This window comes from Carcharodon carcharias, chromosome 1, assembly GCF_017639515.1.
Source record: "Carcharodon carcharias isolate sCarCar2 chromosome 1, sCarCar2.pri, whole genome shotgun sequence".
NCBI lineage: Eukaryota > Metazoa > Chordata > Chondrichthyes > Lamniformes > Lamnidae > Carcharodon > Carcharodon carcharias.
In genome coordinates this window covers 104,406,212-104,412,315 of record NC_054467.1, presented here as the reverse complement: position 1 = coordinate 104,412,315, position 6,104 = coordinate 104,406,212, and positions in this window count along the sequence as shown.

Below are 6,104 nucleotides of genomic sequence, written 5' to 3'. Positions count from 1 at the left end.
AACATCACCAGCAGATGACACAGCATTAGTAATGTCAAACACAACTCCTACAACATCAGGAGCAACACACTGAACACTGCCTGTGCAGCGTGCCAACTCACCACTGAAAGCGATGAATTCCAAATCTACAAGATGGAGGAACAACATTCTACCACCTAAGTGATCCTGTGAATAATATTTTGAGAAAAGAAAACAAGCTATAACACTGTCTGTTTAATAATAAAAGTTGATTGTTAATCTTCTTTAACTTATTAAAATATTAAATCAAACAAATGATTGAACAGCAATGTTGATAGATTGGCATTATACTTTTTTAAAGAAATAGGGATGCTATATTGTTATTTTATTCGTAAAGAGCTAGGAACTAATTGTTATGCGAATATACACCCAGGATTTACTGCTGCACTGCAATCATGTGCTGAGCAACAATATCAGTCCACCAGCCACATGGCAAGCTGTAAGATATACACTCGATGATGCTCCAGCATTTTAAGTCTAAAAGTGTGACTATTTTGAACTTATGGGAACCAGAAGATGTAACACTCAGAGCCAATTTTCCAAATTCCCAGGGGAGAATTTTCCCCATGTCAGGCGGGTAGGTCAGGAGCGGGCGTGGGCAAAAGTGGACCCAATCGCCATCTGTGATTGGGTCCACACTGCCATTTTACACGGGCGGGCCAATTAAGGCCAGCCCAGCATAGTTCACCACACCCCGGCGGGCGTGCTCAGACTGCCAGGACCAATTGCGACCCGGTGGCCTGAATAACTGAAGACCTGGCAGCCTTGGAAAGGCTGCTCACAATGGCTGCGAGGACTCTGCAGACGGGTAATGTTGGTGACACAAGTCCGGAGGGTAGGCCATTGGGGGAGGCCAGGTATGAGGGTAGGCCCTCGTTTCTCCGACGAGTGCCTAGCTGCCCTCCTGGCAGTGCAGCGGGAGGTCCTTCTTCTGAGGGATGGGAAGCGGAGACCCCCCCCGCCTGACCAAACGTGCCTGGGAGGAGGTGGCCAAGAGTGTTTGCTCCCATGATGTGGTGTGGCGCACATGGGTCCAGTGCCGCAAAAGGTTCAATAATCTCCTGCACTCGGAAAGGGTGAGTACCCTGTTGCCTCAAGTCACTTATCGCAACCATCACCCTTTGCCCCCAAACCCCACCCCCACCCACACCCCTGCCAACTCTGAGTACGATAACGGCATTGAATCCCTCACAGCCTATTTCACTCAGTGGGTGGGCCAGCAGATATTTCCCATGCCTAGTGAGAGGGTTGAGCTAGGATATGTTCTGCATCCGCAGCATGTGTGACACTGACACCCAGAGTATAGAATGGGGTTGTCAAGGATCTGTACCTGGGCAGAGTGCTGGAACTGGGAAAGTCAGGGTGCTAACATGCTGGGAGGGGAGCTTCCAGTTGGCAGGGCACCAATCCATCTGCTGGTCTTTGTGCTCCAGGTGCTTGTGCTTCCTTGCTTAGCAAAGTGACACCTTGTGGTGCCACATGTGAAGGAGGCAGCACTTGGCCAAATGGGTGGGGGATGGGGGTGGGGGTCAGCCCTGGCTTATTTGGTTGAGTGTGAGGCAGCTGCAGGGTGACGAAGAACTGGAGTCCTGCAATGTCCCACTCTGGCTGGGGTGGCAGGGATGCGATGGGAATTCAGGTGCAGACTGGACTAATGAACACTCCGCTCCCCTTTTCAGGAAAAGACTGTGCACAATGCCTCTGAACAAATGTGGACTGGCAGAGGGCAGGCCTACTTGGCCATCCTAATGGCTTTCGAGCAGCAGGCCATGGACTTTGAGAGGCGCCATGCCCCCAGGTCCACCGGTGGCGGTGAGGCTGGGATGCCACGGGGAGGTATGTTTGGCGAGCACTCAGGTCACCATGTATGTCACAGAAGCCATGGCACTGCTGAATGCTCCATGATTGAAGTTGACCATTGATTATGGAAGGATGAGCGCATAATGATCCGGGGGAGTGGCATGCAAATTGACATTGTCTGCACTGTAACTAATCAAATGTCCTTTTTCTTCCTTTCAGCATCACCAGAGCAGGGCTGGGAGGAGGAGGCAGAGGGCCCACCTCTCACCCCTGAAGTCTCAGAGCAAATCCACTCACCAGCGTCACACCATCTCAGCCAGGTAGGCACTAGTGCAGATACTAGCACCTTGGTGGGAATTAGATCTTCAGCTAGTGTCCTGGGGCACGGAGGTGAGGGCACTTCACACTTGCTTGAGGTGTGGGCAGAGACAGAGAGTGCCCAGGGCACCAGCAGTTGAAAAACTGCTGGGGACTAGGTAAATGCTCGGTCGGTGGCTGATGATGTGCCTCTGGAGTCGTCCATGAGGCAGCGAACGCTGGAAGTGCAGCAGGATATGTGGGACAATTTGGTGGAGATACATGAGGCTATGAGTGGCATGGTGCCTATACTTGAGGAGTCCACGTAGAGCATCACAGATGCAATGAGCCTCATGGCTCAGCACTATGCTTCCTCCACGGAGAAGCACCTCCAGAACAGTCAGGGTCTCCTGAATTGCGCTCGGACCTGCAAGCCCTCACAGCAGCATTGGCCATAGCTGGTCAATGCCAGTGTGGGAGATGGTTTGGGCATCAAATATCCCAGCTTGGTGCACATCCATCTATGATGAGCAGGGAGGTCCGAAGTGACCTCACATTGGCGCAGCAGCTGCCTGTCGTCTCTGCGGGCTCCTCTCAGGATGCTCCGGATGAGGGCAGCAGCTCCTCTGCCCCTCTGTCAGTGACTGTGGCATCCAATGAGGCTGTGGCAACTGGGGAGATGCCAGCTGTGGAGCTGGCCGTTCCCTCCCAGGCAGAGCCATCACAAGCTCCACGGGCCAGAGGACGTCTGCCACGGTCATCAAGGCCAACAGGACAGCACAGTGAGCAGGTTGTCTCAGATGCCAGTGCCAGCGAGGGGACAGCACCTAGACGTAGCACCCGTAAGTGTAAATTTAAGTCACCTTAGGCACACCACGGGTTTCTCACTGGTGCTTTTATGTTGGCTCACAGTACTTAGTCGAAGACTCGGTGTGATGTCCAAAAATGTTTTTGTTTTGCTTTATTAATTTACTTTTGTTTGCTGAATAATTTTGACGTTGCCAGGCCTCAGGGTGATTCCTTACTTCAGTTTGTGTACAGAAAGCCATGATGTAATGAGTTGTTTGACATTGAGCTTTATTGACAAGGAGCCTTAGTGTTCCTTTCTAGGCAGATTTAGCACTCAGGTATCGAGTATGGAGCCTGCAGCCATGGTGTGTGTTGAAAATCCATCTGTGGTGTGCTAGCTAAAGGTTCTTTGGATTAAAACCTCCCGGGTGTCCCTGCCTCCCTGCAGTATGCCCGGGTTAGCGTCTATCCCCTCAGCATTTCCCTGTGCGTACTCATCCTCGGACTCACTGCTGGACTCATCGTGTGCATCTGGAGCAACTGCGTCAATGTCTTCCTCGTTCACTACATCACACCTTTCCAGTGCCAGATTGTGGAGAGCGCGGCATGTAACCACTCTCAGCAACACATGATCTGAGGGCTATTGGAGTGCACTTCCTGAGCAGTCCAGGCATCGGAAGCACATCTGAAGAAGACCGATGGTTCTTTCCACCACAGCCATTGTGGATGCATGGCTCCTATTGTACCGCTGCTCAGCCTCTGTTCTTGGATGGTGGAGAGGCGTCATGAGCCATCCATCCAGCCGGGCTGAAGCACTGAAGAGCCTCAGCACCTGGAAGTGTCTGAGTATGTAAGTCATGGGAGCTGCCTGGGTACCTTGCACAGACTTGTAGAATCAGCATCCTGTGATCACACACTATCTGCACGTTCATGGAGTGAAAGCCCTTCCTGTTGATGAAGGCACCGGGCTCACCTGCTGGCACCTTGATGGCCATATGTGTAAAGTCTATTGCACCCAGGACGCGGGGGAAGACAGCAATGGCTGGGAAGCCTCTGGCTCGCTCTGTCTGGCTGGTATCGTCCCAGCAGTAGTGAATGAAGGTCAATGCACATCTAAACAGAGCGTCTGTAACCTGTTTGACACAAGTGTGGATGGCTGATTGGGAGACACCGCAAAGATCACCCACCGAACCCTGGAAAGAGCCGGAGGCATAGAACTTGAGGGCAGCTGTGACCTATAGAACCACTGGCATGGGGTGTCTGCCCACACAGCTTGGAGAGATCTCAGGGCCAAACATCTGACAGATATAGTTGACTGTCCCTTGAGAGACAGAGCCTTCTTTGGCACTGGACCTCAGACATATTGAGGTAGCTGCTTCACCGTCTGGAAACCCTGGTAGCAGGATAGTGGCGTCTTCTGCGGCCCCTTCCGCCTTGGGCTTCCTGTTGGCCCTGCGCCCCTTGTGCCTGCACCTCTCCTCCCAAAAGTGGCTTACCTGGAGGCTGAATAGGGACTCCTGGCCTCCTCCCTCTTCTGGCCCTCCCTTCCTCCTCAGAGGAGGTGCCTCCAGTGGTGAGCACGACTCCCATTCCCAGGCTAAGGGAAGGCTTCCTGAAAGCTGCAGGCCCCACAAATGATCTCTACTGTAGAGTCCTGACCAAGGCTTTTACTCCTGTCCTAGCAGCTGGTATGAGTTTTGAAGTCTTCCTGCTCACTCAGGCAAGTATAAGTTGCTTTCACATTTAAATACCTCAAACATCATATTTGCGAACCCACTCACACCTCTTATCCCGCCCATGAATGAGGTTTATACAAATGTTTCCTAGCCGCCTGCCCGTTGTGCCCGTGCGATGCCCTGAAGATCACATGGGCTACGAAAAATCGAGATCAATTGCTGCCTCAAGGACCTTAACTGGCCCGTTAATTAATGGCGGGCAGACATCCAAACTTATAGCATGCCCGCCTTTCCAAATGTCGCAATGGCGTGTGGTGACGTTGGGACGCTTGCCGAAGCCATCGCGCGTCATTTTACGTGTGGGTGTGTGGGGCAAGCCCCCGCACACCAACGGGAAAGTTCTAACCCTAATAACAATGAAACGCCTTTTAAATATTGTTTATGGTCAAAATATTACACAGGTACATGTTATTTTCCACACCTCCAGGCTCCACTGTCAGAGCGCACAAGAAGTTTAGTCATGGGCATATTGCTTCTGTGATCCTGTCCACTCATTTCATGTAGGACCCTTTAGTGCCAGCAGAATACACCCATACTGGGTTTGAACATTACTCTGCTTGCATTATCCAGCCCTATTTTATCCTCTGTTAAAAGTCAGTGGCATGGATTTTCTATCCTGCCTGCCACAGGAATCGTTGCAGGTGTGACAGAAAGTTTCACATTCCAGCCAAAGGTCCGTTGACTTCACAGGACCAGAAAATCCCGGCCAGTATTTTGTTGCGTGAAATGCTCATTATATGCTCTGGTCAGCAAAAGTTTCATGTTCTGACAACAAAAAATACACCTTTTATGACCTAGGACCTGATTCTTTAATTATGTTTTGGCATCCGTATTCATCATGATGTTAAAAGATAATTTCTACACATACATGTTGTTGGTCAGCTGGAAAAACAACTTTAACTATGACCAGGATATGTGGCTATTTCTTTTCCTCTGTTTGTCTGTGAAAATAGTGAAGTGATAGCATGCTCAGTATCCTGTAAATAATTTACTTACATATAGAGCTGGCTGTACTCAGTAGGACAATATGCCCCAAAATCGATTATTTTGCACAGTAATACTCAAAGTGAAGATAATTGCCACTCTGTCAATAGGACAGGAAGGGAAAAATCAGATTTTTTTTGTAGGATGTGGCATGCTACTGACTACAGTTCAATCGATATTTAAATAAAGAAAATAAAGATTTATATTTGATAGGTTGTACCCATCAAAACCTCAAGACATCCCAAAGCACTTTACAACCAACAAAATCTAGTCGCCGTTGTAATGTAGCAAATGTGGCTGACAATTTGCACGTAGCAAGATCCCACATGCAGCAATATAACAATGACCATATAATCTATTTCAGTGGTGTTGGTTGGTTGAGAGATAAATATCGATCAGGACACCTGGTGAGAACTCTTGGGCTCTTCATTGAATAGTACCATGGGATTTTTTGCATTCACGTAGAGGGCAGATAAAGCC